At 43.2% G+C, this 14,185-nt stretch overlaps 1 protein-coding gene across 4 annotated transcripts in view; it reads right to left on the bottom strand.

Annotated features, from left to right (window-relative positions):
- Window positions 1–14,185, bottom strand: part of SETD4 (SET domain containing 4) — a 409,208-nt gene that overhangs the window by 24,890 nt on the left and 370,133 nt on the right. For 2 of the 4 annotated variants that reach the window (XM_029213919.1, XM_029213927.1), the window contains one exon: window positions 1,321–2,058. The exons of 1 other annotated variant lie outside the window; for it this stretch is intronic. The gene's annotated coding sequence lies outside the window, so the exon portion shown is untranslated. Of the gene's footprint in view, window positions 1–1,320; window positions 2,059–14,185 lie in introns of those variants that run through there. One more of the 4 variants, XM_029213922.1, reaches the window with a different exon arrangement.

Genomic DNA, 14,185 nt, shown 5'->3' with positions numbered 1-14,185 from the left:
TAACTGGCATTCACTTGGGATGAGGGAACCTCAGCCCCCCAAGCCCCACGTCTTCCACAGAATAGTATACTCTACTGTCTTGCCGTCCTCCACACCAGAACCGTGATGCTGACTCCTGAGGTAAAATGTCTAGAAACGGGGGTTGGAGGGTCCTTTTGAAATGTAGGTGAGATGTCCTCCTTCCTTATTCTCAGTCTTTATTCTCAATTTATTCTTTGATCCATTCCTGAATTCCTCAGCTGGCACTCACGGGGCTCATCTGACAACTGCAAGGTAGACAGAGAAACAAGCCCAAGTTCTTGGTCTCAAAGCACTAAGAGTCTTGAGGGAAAACACCAATGATCCTGTCCCTTTCCCAACAGGCTTGCGGTTGAAAATGAGAAGATGAAGAGCAGACGAGTCCATTCACTGCTGTTCGTGTCCCTATCACATGAGTAAATACATAAATACAGCAAAAACTCTTGAGACTGTAACCGGTTTATTAAGGAGTCTCCGAACATGGGGTTACAAACACAAAATGGTTTTGTTTCTTCTACACATTGCCCTTCTCACGTTGCTCTGTGGAATCATCCTTTGAACGCCCCTTAACAGTATCTTGGGCAGAATCCATACCTTCCCAGTCACTGGTGCATTCCAAAGCTTCAATCTCAATCTTGATGTAAATCCCATGTCCTCCTTCCCTCTATGCAGACTTGAGCTGGGACCTTAAATGCTGAAGGGTGGATGAGATCTGCTTCTACAATGCCCACACCCTGTTGCCTGAGCTCTCTCAGTTGATGGGGCAGGAAGGAGGCACCAGACAGGTGCACAGGCCTGTTCACTTAAGTGGTCGCTACTGGCATCCTCTCTTGGGTGGTTCTTGAAGCTCTGCTGGCCAGCTGGCTTAGGGTTCCCCTGAATGGCAGCGTCCAAATGCTGGCTGTCTTGTGGGGTGCATGCATGAGCTCTGAGGGCTCTGTCAGCTCCCTTCTCTGCCCCCACCTACTGCACAATTCCCTGACATTCAGAACCTGGTGCTTGGTTAACCTCTTTCAACCCTGCCCCACTGTTCCCTACATCAGGGGAAAATCCCAAAGCCTCTTACTGCTAGGATTCCTGTACCTGACGGACACTCTTCTTAGCTGCGTACCAGCAAGATGGTTCAAGCTCCGCTTTCTTTCTGGGATGTCCACTGACCCACAAGAAACTCAGCCTGCTTCACGCCCACCCTCTGTCCAGGCTGCCTCCCCTCCCATGTCTCTCAGAGAGGCAAATCGGCAAGTCCACTTCTTAAGCCAATGGCCAGTGGGGGAAGGCAAGTCTCCCTTTCTTTCGGGCACCTCCAATCTTTTAGTATTTCCCTGGGTTGTCTCACTTGTCTTCATGTTGAGAGGGACGTCTCTTACTCCAATGTCCTCCTTCTCCCCTCCCAGCTTTATTAGAAACACTGGGTAGTGGCTGGGTGGGCAACTGAAAAGCCCCACTAGAACTTCCTGGTGTTTGTTTCCAGGGGCTTCCATAGCAGATAACAAAAAATGGAGGGCCTTAAATGACAGAGACTTATTCTTTCATAGTTCTGGATGCTGGAAGTCCAAAAGCATGATGTTAGGAGGGCCACACTCCCTGTGAAAGCTCTAGAAAAGAATCCGTCCTTTCTTCTTGCAGCTTCTGGTGGCTTTAGATACTCCTCAACTTATAGCAGCATCACTCCAATCTCTGCCTCATCGTCACATGGCCTTCTTCACTCTGTCTCTGCAGGTGTCTCTTCTCTTCTTATAAGGACACCAGTCATTGAATCTAAGGGCCACCCTACTCCAGTATCACCTCTTCTTAACTAATTATATCTGCAAAGACCCCATTTCCAAATAAGGTCACGCTTGGAGGTTCCAGGTAGTCATGAATTTTGGGGAAACACTATTCAGTACAATCTTGTCACAGAAAACTTCCAGGTCATTTCCTTGAGAAGCAGAAGAATCAGAGAGAAGCTTTGAGATGTGTCTTGTTCTACAGAGGGCTTCAAGGGAGAGAAACTTTAGTGAAGGTGATGGTACAGGATTCATGCAGACCCATCACTGGGATCTACAAAAAAAGCCAAAAAAAAAAAAAAAGGTGGCGGGGAGATAGACAATAATAGGTCATGAAGATTACTGGCTAAAGAGATATCCCTAGACCCTTTAACTACCCTGGACCTAGGAATGACCAGCTTCTCACTCGCCAGCTCCCAATCCCCTTCCTTCCACTCCTTTCAGCCACCACCCTGTAGGTGACCATGACGGCCACCGCAACCCCCATAGCCAGCCCCTGGCAGGGAAGGGGAGAAGCTACATCATGCCTCTGGAAGGAGGTATTTGCCCAGCACATGTTAATACTCTTGATACACTTGCCCGTGGAGTGAATGTAGCTGCGGTGTTTCTTCTAGTCCAGTTTGGATGATGTGACACAGCTCAGGTGGGCTTTAGTCACCTGCCTTGGGATCCTGCTGTTCTTTGTATGAGGAAGAACATTCTAATCCCCAAAACTAACTTCTAAATCTGCCCTTCCATAAGGCATGGATTCCCTAGAGCACCACTATTGGGGAAAGATTGTTTATATAACAATGAGATAAACCTTGAAATGTCCAACTTAATACATCAAGCCAGAGGAACATGTTAAAGATTGAGGATGTAATCTAGGAGAACTCTATTCTTACTCATTTTCTCATTAGAAGTATGTTTAAAATTTAGTTTATATCCTTCCCCCCAAAGCAGTGATAAATACTTCCTTATATGAGTCACTAGCTATTAAAATGGATTATTCAAAATAAATAATGCATCATATTCAGGATTAAAAATGGAAATTGTATTTAATATTTTTGATAGCTTGAGGAAAATATTACTGAAGCTCAATTTCACTTAAACTAGATAATTTGTTACAAATGACATATCATTTTTAATAAATATTAAAATATGATTCTTCCCTTTTAATAAATAGACATGAGCACAGACTTTGGGCAGAAGCTGGGGCTCTATTCCAGCTATTTTTCTAACTGTGTTAACTTGGCAAAATAATGGCCCTTATAAGCCTCAGTATTTTCACCTGGAAAATGGGTTTAATGATACAATCTACCTCAAAGTGTTATGATGAGATTAAACGAGTTAATGCACGTAGAGCTCACAGAACAGAGTCTGAAACACAGCAAGCACTACACAAGTTCTACTGTTGTAGTTTTTTGGTAGGCCTTTCTGCCTTGTCTTTTCTTCCTCTCCACTTTAAGTTTCCAAAGTACAGAGGAAAAAATACCAGCAATTATCTCTCCCCAAGCCCTCAGCATGGTGCTCAGCAGAAGCTGGGTGCTTCTAGCGCTGTGGTTGAAGTTGTGGAATCATTTACTTTCCTGTGGCATTCTGATACAGTTCAGAATTATTGATCTTGGTTTCTGGGAACAATATGGTTACATATTAGACATTTTCAGACAAAATTTTGTCTTCTCCTAGAAAGATAAGGTAAAGTGTCACAGCCTCCTCGTCTTGACACAGCGAAATGATCAGTTGGGAGTCAGGAGCCCTGGCCTCAGTTCCATCTCTGCTGGCTACTAGTTATGGTATCCTTAAAAAAAAAATCACTTTTCCCACACAGACCTGGGTTCTCCCATTTGACAGTGAGAAAAGTTCTTCCTCTGTGATTATGTAATTAATAATAATGACAGTGACAGCCACATCACCTCTAACGTAGACCAGGCATGAGTCAGAGTTCTTTAGAATTACCAACTCCTTCAGTCCTCAAGATACGGTTCCCACACCAGGACTTTAGAGTCCCCACTCTCATTATCCCCATTCTACAGCTGGGGAAACTGAGGCACGGAGGCCCCACTGCTGGTAAGCGGTAGGACCAGAGTCTGGTTCCAGAGGCTGACTTTTTAGTCATTACCCAGTACTGCCACCTCCAAGTTCATCAGCATTTGCAAGACAAACAAATACTTAATGTGCTTCCCCTAAAGCTCAGCATATGTCGGACCCCGTGCCCTCAGGCCTCTGTGACATCACTAGAATAATCCCTCAGCTCATCCTTCAAGAGGCAATTCAACGTCCACTCTCCTGAAGCTTTCCTGAGTCTCAGTGCCAACAGACATCACTCCTACTTTGACACACATTCCAACCCTGAGGCTGGTATGGCCACTGCGGTGTCCTAAGTTGGTGGCCATTGTTTTATATGAATTGTCCCATCTCCCTGCACACATGATTATGCTCTGACGTCAGAGGCTGTGTCATCCTCTATTGGTATCTCCCTGCTGGAGCCCATAGAAGGCTCAGTAAATATCGTCACAAGTCAGCATCACCGACGTGTGGTGCATCCTGGTCTGACGTCATCTATTGATTAAGCTGATAGGATGTGGGATGGGGGTGGGGAGAAGCCTGGGACTCCTAAATTCATGGTGCAGGAACGGAGTGGAGGCAGCATGGTGAACCAAGACTGGCAATGGAGGAGGACTGCAGTTATTCAGGGAAGACAAGGAGTTAGGACACACCAGGCTTATTTCTACAACAGAGTGTAAGAACGCAGCAACAGACAGACACCGAGTTGCCACAGGAGCTTCCTGAAGGACCCTTCACTCAGTCCACAAGAGTTGCCCTGGAGGAGCAATGCATCACTCGTAATGCCATTTCCATGTTTACCTTTTTGAAATATTAATGGCCTTGGCTGGGCTTTGTTCTGCTGACTATGGACACAGAACCTGTCCCTAGAGGAGGCGGATGCAGAGCCCAGGACTGAAATTCCATCAAGTCTTTTGGTCAGTAGAAATCCTTTAAGCTATGACAATAACTCAGGTCCACTCCTTCCTTCATTTAATTCCAGAGACTTGGAGGAAGTTTCGTCCCTGAGACAGAATTCCATTTCATTTCTAACACCACACACTGTGGCTTAGAGACAGAAGGCTCACCAGCAAGGTCGAGGGTCTACAATGTACAGGCCATTCACCATAGGCGGCTGGTGCTGCAAGTGTCATGTACTGGGCGCAACGGTTCTCAACCCCACAGCCTGGGAGGAAAGTTCATTTTAGGATTTATACCGGGAGTACACACATGAGAAGAGGGTTATACTTTCTGTGTATCTGCTTTGAAGCTCTGTGCACCAGATTGTTAATATCAGAAGACCATATGAACTTCTGTGGATGTGTCTCTACATCAGTGCTGTCCGGAAATGGCTGTTGGATCCACACCAAAACAAAGCTCTCGAGAAGAGAGAGAGGACATTGGATGTTTCTGGTAGAAGCTACAGAAGGCTAGTGTTTCAGGAATGAAAACCAAGCTGCAAAGACAGAGCTGGAAAGTGGGATGTTGCTGCTCAAGGGGCCACCAAAATGCCTGGAAACCCCAGAAAGAAAGGACAGTCTCAGTGAGAGGGTTCCAAGTAGTGACAGCAAATGTGCATCCAACTCTCAAGCATTTGGTGGTTTACCTGCATCCCATATACAGACCAACTATCGTCTATTGTCTCAGACTCTGCGTGATTAAAGGCCCTCTGGTGCAGTCCCCATCTAAAGGTCATATACGTAACCTCACACACACACACACACACACACACACACACACACACACACACACACACACTAGCAGACACCACAGGTGCCCTGTCCATATTCCTTTGGCCCTTCCCTTTCCAGTGCACTCTGGCCCAAAGTCCAACTTCCAGCACCTGCGATTTGTTGCCTAAAGGCTTTCTCTGGCCACCAGAACCTGATCTGCTCATAGACATTTCAGGTTGGAATTGACAGGAATTAATGCTACTGGGAGCAGCCAGTGACTGATGGGAATTAGTGGGTACATACACCTCAAAGTGGGAAAATTCTGTAGTTCAAGTTCAATAGCATTTTCCAGAGCTTGGATATATATTACACACACACAGACAGACAGACACACACACACACAAACACACACACTCCTCTACTATTCAGAGAAGGTTTAAATTGTACGACACTCGTATCTTCACATCAATTTTATTATTGTTCTTATCATTTCACTTTAGAAATGAAGAAACTGAGTCTCAGAGAGTTAATAGATACCAAAGTCATATAGTGCACTCAAGACCACTTCTAGGTGCTTCCAATGCCTTCATTTTTTCCACTGTGCCAGTGCTGCCTCAATGGAAGCGACAATCAAGGACACACTTCCAAAGAGCTCATTTATTGTCACTGTGTCTCTTGGTGAAAGGCACAATAGATATAAGGGCAGAACAAACGTTACTCTAACCTCAGTGGTGAATCAGTTCTTACCTATTCCCCACCATCTACTGGCACGCACTACAAACAATAGTAGATGCTTAAGAAATACATGGTGGATGAATGGATAGATGGAAGCATGGATGCATGGATGCATGGATGATGGATGGATGGATGGATGGGTGGATGGATGGATGGATGGATGGATGGTGGATGGATGGATGGTGGATGCATGGATGATGGATGGATGAGTGGATGGATGGATGGATGGATGGTGGATGGATGGATGGATGGAGGATGGAAGATGAGTGGATGAATGGATAGCCATTATCAGTCCTCAGTGAATATCTATGTCTACTGAATCCTGAGCAAGACCAGGGGTGGAGTTACAACTTATTAAATGTGATTTGCATATAACCCATTGCCTATTTTACGTCCCAGCACCAAAGACATCTGAGAGGGTGTGTGTGAGAATGTCATCTATTGGGGTTGTCAGAGCAGAAAATGTTTGAGAAAAACAAGTCTCAAACAGTCACCAGAGGCTAGGTTGAAATCCAGTAGCGGTTCTTATGCCTAAGTGCACATAAAAACCATTTGCGAAACTTGTTAGAAATGCTGATTTCCTGCCATAAGTCTAAGGTTCTAATTTAATAGGAACCCAGGAATCATGCAGTATCCTCAGGTAATTCTGAAGACACCCCAAGGGTTGTGATGCTCTGAATAGGGATGAAGGGATCCCCTTCACAGAGACCTTTTCTTCTCTCCCTTAGTTTATTGTCAGGATTTGCCTTATTGTGTCAGCATCACAAATACACATGAGGCTTGAAGAGGGAGTCATTAGTGGGATATAAAAGGCATCACTCCCACCCTGGGTACTCACTGAAAGTGTCAGGGAAAACACAGCATCAAAGCCTTAGGTGTAGATAGGGTAGATAAGGAGGTTAGGGGCCAGAAAATTCAACCCCCGACCCAGTGCATCAATCCCTTATAAAGCTGCCAAAAGAAAGTCGTCTCACTTTTGCTTGAACACTTTCTGCAATAAGAAGTTCTCTACTTCCTGAAACTGTCATTGTTGAACAATTTGGTTACACAGTTCTTAGTGATTCCAGTTCTGTTTACTGAGGCCACAAAGATGAGGTCCAGTTGTCCATGCACCATACAACTCATGGAATATTTAGGGACAAATGGCATGTCTCAACCCCTCCCCCTTATTCCTGTAAGTATTCATGAGATAGAGATTGACAACTATTAACATCTAAGTGATGCCCTCTGGACCTACCTTTGAATTTAGCCTCCCAGCTGTGGTCAGATAAGAATAAGTAGAGAGGGTCTATCACACTATCATACCCTTTTATGGACACTCTACCTCCATTATTGCCTTCTAAAATCACATTAGCTGATCTAGTGGTCAAATCCTATTGAGCCAAACCTCAGTTAAAACCCCAAAGTCTTTTTCACAAAACCTCTGTGTGTGTGGCCATTGATTCGGTTATCAGCACTCGTTGAGTAAAGGCATTCACCCATGTTGTGACTCATCTAACTACTTGGCCTGCATTTTGGCATCTCTCCATCTGCTCCACGTAGGAAGAGGCTCACTGCTTCTTCAGCCTTCCTCTGTTCACTAAATCTGGGTAGAGCTATCAAAATCAACTCTCCTACCCCTGCCCCCTGGAAATACACCATCATTACATTAGTGGAGACTCTTGATCTGGGATCTGATCATATCTGCAGAAAGACATGACAGATAAGACCTCGTTTCTTATGAAGATAAGAGTGAAATGAAGGGTTCTTGTCATGAAAAATTACTTCCTCCCATGCTGACACTGGAGAATAGGGCAACCAGGGTGCTGTCAGAGTATCCAATGAATGAGGAAACTTTTTTCCCGTCTCACTGATGGTTTAATAAAAGTTTAATCTATTTATATTTATTTTGGTCTATTTTAGCTTTCACTTCCCTTGCTTTTTTTTTTCTTTCTTCCTTCTTCCCTGCCTTCAGCTCTGTTTTTGTTTCTTTTTTCTTTTGAAATTATATAGTCACATTTCTCTACTTTTATTATTATAGTATTAAGCATACACAACTATCTTTTTTTTCAGATTTTGATGCTAACCAATAACTCTACTCTCCCACCGGATAAGAATCTTTAATTCCACCCTAAAAATTGCCTTTCTATCACCCATGACATTGTGGTCTAGAATTTTAATTCCTTCTCATTTCAAATATCCCCTCAAATATTATTATTGCTATTCTTATAGTAGATTTGCAAAATGTTTTTACCCGTTTCACAACTTTCCTGCTTTTTGATGCCCACTGGTTCCTTATAGCTTCCATTTTCTTCTTTCAGTATTGCATTATTTTATTTGCCCTTTCAGGTAGTAAGTCTCTTAGTCTTTGTATGTCTGTAAATATATTTATTTTACCTTTACTCATATCAGGGAGTGAAACAATTATATTGAGAGAGTTCTGAGGGTAATGAAAACAAGGGAACTAATGATGATAACCCTTGACAGCAGCCCTGCCAGCATCCCAGAGCTGCTAGAAAAATCTTCCCTCGTTTTGAATTATCATTTAACTGAGTATAGATACGAAGTTGATCGTTACTTTCTCTTACCATTTAGAAAATAGTATTTGATCATCTTCTGACATGTCTTGTTGCCAATCAAAAGTCTGCTGTCAGTTTGATTGCAGCTCCTTTCCAGGTACACGTTTTATTTAATTTTATTTTAATTAATTAATTAATTAATTATTTGGCTGTGCTGGGTCTTAGTTGTGGCATGCGGGATCTAGTGCCATGACCAGGGATCGAACCCGAGCCCTCTGCATTGGGAGGGCAGAGTCTTAACCACTGGACCACCAGGGAAGGCCCAGGTACATGTTTTAAAGATTTTTATATCATCTTACATATTCTATAATTTAATTCCAAGGAGTTAGGTTTGGACCATGTTATGTATCCTCTTCAAGATTTAGGGTTCTACTGCAAACCGGTTAATGATTTTTCATTATGGAAAATTCTTCACCAGTATGTCTTTGACTATTATCTCTCCTTCATTCTATCTCTAATTTCTTTCTGGAACTCAGCTGTATTTTGGAGCTTCCTGTTTTGTGTTCATTGTCTCAATTTCTGTTTCATATTTGTACCATCTCTTTGTCTCTTTGAGCTGTATTTTGAGCATTTTATTTTTTCAGCCTTAACTTCAAAATGATTTCTTTCTTCACTTGCATTAGCAATCTTTGTTTCTTTCTCAAACCCAACCGCTTTTCATCTTACATTACAAAATCTATTTGTGCTTTTCACCTTGATCATCTAAATCATGCCTATTTTCAAATTCTTTGGACATTACTCTTATCTGAAGTTCTTAGTGAATTCTACCATTTGTTGCATCTGTTGACCCTCTCTCAAGGGGTGAATGTCACTGTGGGCTTTGTAATTTTTTAGTTACTTGTGGGAAATGAGAACATACAAGCTTGCATGGTGTGTGAGATGTAAGCTTGGCTCTGGTATATGAGGCCCTTGTGAGAATTCCACCTGTGTGCCCTGGGTTATGGAGGTCACCTTAGGGGGACAGGCTAACTTTGGCTCCTGCAGACTCTATGGAGTCCCAGGCTGGTTTTTACATTCATGTTGCACTAGACTTGTTTTCAGTGGTATTTTTTGGCTTGAGATCTGGCTGTGTACATTTAGTCTCACACTCATACTGTGCAAGCCTGTGCTTTCTGACTTCCCTCAAGTAACTCTTGCTACCCAAGGTCCAGAGCATAACGCCCACATCTGGGGCTGGCGGGTGGAGTTTTAATCCCTATTTCATTGATGGGCAGTCCTTATCACTGGGAGTTCAGTCTCTCCTCCTGCATCCAGGGATCTTGACGCCTGAACTCCCTGCCAGTGCATTGTTACAACCCAGACCCCTGGGAGACACTCCATCCACAGTCCCCGGCCCTCCTTCTCCTCCAACTCTGGCTTCTTGTTTCTGGCATCTGGAGATCTCCCTTCCCAGCTTTTGAGCTCACCTCTGGATTTTGTCTTTGTTATTTTTGGAATAGAAGGGGAAATTTCCCAATTATCTCGGTCAACCATCTTGATCAGAAGTTTAAAGGGTCTTTGAAACGGTAGAGGATTTAATTCATGGGCAATGCTTTCCCCTTAGCCTTTAATCGGATGTCTTTATAGCCACCCACCTCTGCATCCGAGTCCTGTAAGGGCAAGCAAGTACCTTTATAGCAAGACAAAAAAATCACACACATTCACGGCGGCAAAAGCCTAACCTCACAGGAACTGCTCTGAAAGGGAAAGCACCATGTGAAGAAACAAGTTCTGATATGTTCAGTGAACACTAGTCTTGGTATCTTCTGTGTCCTCATCCAATAAAAGATGGTGAAATGAAAGGGAAGTTTCTCTACCTCTGTGTTCCTGGCCTGGAAGTGAAAGGACTTACATTATAAGAAGTACCATTTATCTTGGAAATATAATTTTGAAAATAAGACTCTTTCTTTGCAGGTCCTCTTCACCCCAGCCCTGGTCAGAAACTCTGAGCAGCTGCGGGTGTATGCAGAGCTGAATGTGCCTGAAGTTCAGTCGTTCAATAAGATACAACAGAAATGTTAACAGCAGTATTGATTTTTTATTATGTTTGTATTGCCTGTTTCATTTTATTTTCCTTGCAGGAAATTTTTTAATCAAAAATCCAGTTATTGAAATGCCCCATAAGCCAAATGATACTAGTGAGGCTAGAGGAATACAGGCATTAAATCCCTCCTGGCTTTCTCTCTTCCACCTTTGCCCACCCCCAGTCCAAGACTGAAAGCTCCTCCATTTCCAGCTGAGAGTAAATGCATGTGACCTTCAGCTCCACAGAGGTTAACCTAGTCTGATTAACTTTTCCATGTTATTCCATTAAATAAAAACAGTTTTGACACCCAGAGACTAAAGCATCCTAGAGATAATACAATAACCCTAGGCAATCATTGCAAATTGGATTGTAATAATTCATTTAGGTGACCATACATATTTGTTATATGTAATATGAAACATCGCAAAATGAAATCAATAGAAATGTTTCTTGTTAATGAAGATATACTGGGCTGTTATGTGTGGGTTGCGGACTCAATACCACAGAAATCTTATTTGTATTATGAATTTCAGGGTATCCTGAGTGTTACAAATGAAGATAGCATTTCTTAAAGAAGCGATGGCTGGTCTTTTAGAAAATTATATCATAAATTTTATGTCATTTCTTGGTCTTTCAAGATCTTTGCACAGCAACATGGTCTTATAATTCAAGTAAAAATTCTGGCTGAGTGATTGCGTTCAACAATTTGCAGACAAACTTTTACCCAAACTTCCATTTTAAAATTACAGAGTTCAAAATAATTTAGCTTCGGTAGTTCTGAAGATGTTACCTCAGAAGATTTTAATATACTTTTTAGGGTATTTCCTTCCTCCTAACATAAAAACTGCAGATGTAGACGTACAAATTGATAGGTATAGGTACAGATATGTGACCATACACACATCAAGCACTGTGACTGTAATGAACTTCACTAACAGAATACTACCCTCACCTTCACAAGTGAAATACAATAGAACATAGCATTACATGGTACACTATAGTACGATAATATAACGCATATGTTTATTTATAGGTATAGATAAATAAAATAAGATCGTTTTAACTGTGTGTTAACTAAACTCACATGGTATTTTAAAAGGCCCATTTTAATAGTAAGCTCTGCATTTTGAACAATATTATGGTGATATTTCAGATGAACAGTTGGCAAATATTGGCAATAGGTGCAAAGAATTAGTGAAGTCATAAGTTATGACGCCATTTACACTCCTCTTGTCAAAGCTCCTATGCTTTCCTTCTAGTGAGACCTGACACGTTGAGTAAGGCCCGTAAGAATGGCATCCATCGCCCTCGTGAGAAAGGAGGATTACAAAACGCAAGTAGAGTTATTGGCAATAATTAAATGGTTATCCGGGATAGTATAAGTTTAAAACAGACCCATAACAGGTCATTGTAATGATGTTTCTCCACCTGTTATCTTTTTGGTTAATGCTACTCTCTCCCGTTTCTACGCACCCCTTGTGAGCCTCCTGGACTTGGCTGGTGCCCACTTCCACACCCGCTGAAGGGCTGTCTGAACGGACAGGAGCTGGGGCTGGCTTTGCCTTTGCCTCCTGCTGTCAGTCTTTTATTAAATATTTTGAGTCTGGGCTCTTCAGACTACACTGCCCTCTAACTTTCCTCTGCACTGTTTTCTACCTTCCCCTCATTTACCCCCTACACTCACCGGAGACTTCGTTCCTATGTTGGGGTCATAGGTGTCCATCCATGAGCTTCTCCAGGCTCTTTCCCCTGAGACTTTCATCACTGGGACCAGCTCTGCCTCTGAAATGGGAAACTGGGATTCTGTCTTTACACCTTCTACTCCTCTGACTCTCACCTCTGCTTCCAATCTGATGTCTCCACCTCCTCTACAGCTTCTCCTGTGTATCATCACAAGTGTCTGGAACCTCCCCCTTCCTCCTGACTCTGCCCTCATCCTGATAACTTGTTCTAGCTCTGCCTGCCTTAAAAAAAGAGAGAGGCAATTCTCTGAATCTGGACCCCAAGATCCTCTCTAGCCACTCCTCTCTTGCCTTCCCTTCCCAGTGCAATTTCTCGAAGGAATAGCTTACGCTTCTCTCTTCTTCTCCCCTCCTTACATGCCACCACCAGCTACCCCTGAAACTGCTTTGGCTGAGTTGCCAATGCCCTGTTAATTTCCAAATCCAATGGAAACCTGTCTGTCTGTCTTTTTCTCTATCTCCTGTGGCCAGGAATTCCCATTCCTGCAGCATTCTGATTTCATGAACTCATGAACTCCCCGATCTGTGGTTACTGCATCTTTATCCATGAAAGATCTCTCTTCCTCCATCTGTTCTTTTTTCTTAATTTGAATTTTTTTTAAATGATGAGTTATTTCAAACATTCATAAAAGTACAGGGAATAGTAGGTTCATCTCTGATTCTCTTATTTTCTCATCCTCTGCAGTTGCTCCTAGTGGCCTCTTCACCCTGCTAGTGTTAACTACTAAATCCTTTCCATCTCTTCCTCCTGACCTGCAGGTCTGTGTCCTCCCACATCCAGACATCCCCATTGGACGCCCTACAGGCTGCTCCACCAAACTGACCTCTTCTCCACACACAAGCCTGCTCTCCTCTTTCATCATTTGTATTGGTGATTATCTGTGTTGCCAACCAAGTTGGATAACAGAACGCTTCTGGCAAAGTTCTGTTATCACATCTCAGAAACCTCTTCATACTTTATCTCTCCTCCCATGCCCCAACCATGGCTTTAGTTCAGACTTTCATCATTTCTTGCTGGATTTGATGTAACAGTGTAACAGATGTAACAGTCTCCTCGTTAGCCTAGTTCTAAAAGTTCTTCAGTCTTGCCCCAGCACCTTCCAACCCAGCCTCCACCCACCTCTACACACCTCTACACGGATTTTTTTCTTCATACAATTAAAATCCTATCATGCCTCTTCCCTCCTTGGAAGGCATTGGGATCCCTCCTTGAACTCATGATAAGGTCCAGACTATAACATTGGTACCAGATCCAACTGATCAGTCCCCCCACCCCACTCACAAACCCTCTGCTCTTCCAAGCTGGTTACCCTCTCCGTCCAAGAATGCCACTCCCCTGGGTTCCCCCCAACCGCAACCATGGAGCTAACTCTAAGTCTTCCTTTAAGACTTAGAATCTTGAAGTGTTTCCTCCTCTGCATCATCTTGCTAGGTCTCCAGTTAGGAATGATGCTTCTCCTCTCTGGATGCCTCTATCACTGCTCTTACCTCGCTGCTACTACCATTTGCATGTTGGTCTCCCTGGCCCATCTGTGTAAGCCCAGAAAACAGGGACTATTCTGACCTCTGCATAACCAGGATTTAGCACATTTCCTAGCATTAAGTCCTCAATAAGTACCCAACATCTCCTGACTCAAGAACTTGTTCATGTGCACAGAGATGG

Source organism: Monodon monoceros, unplaced genomic scaffold (genome assembly GCF_005190385.1).
Source record: "Monodon monoceros isolate NGI ecotype Baffin Bay Population unplaced genomic scaffold, NGI_Narwhal_1 Super_Scaffold_11, whole genome shotgun sequence".
NCBI classification, from domain to species: Eukaryota; Metazoa; Chordata; class Mammalia; order Artiodactyla; family Monodontidae; genus Monodon; species Monodon monoceros.
This window is presented reverse-complemented; position numbering and strand designations above follow the sequence as displayed.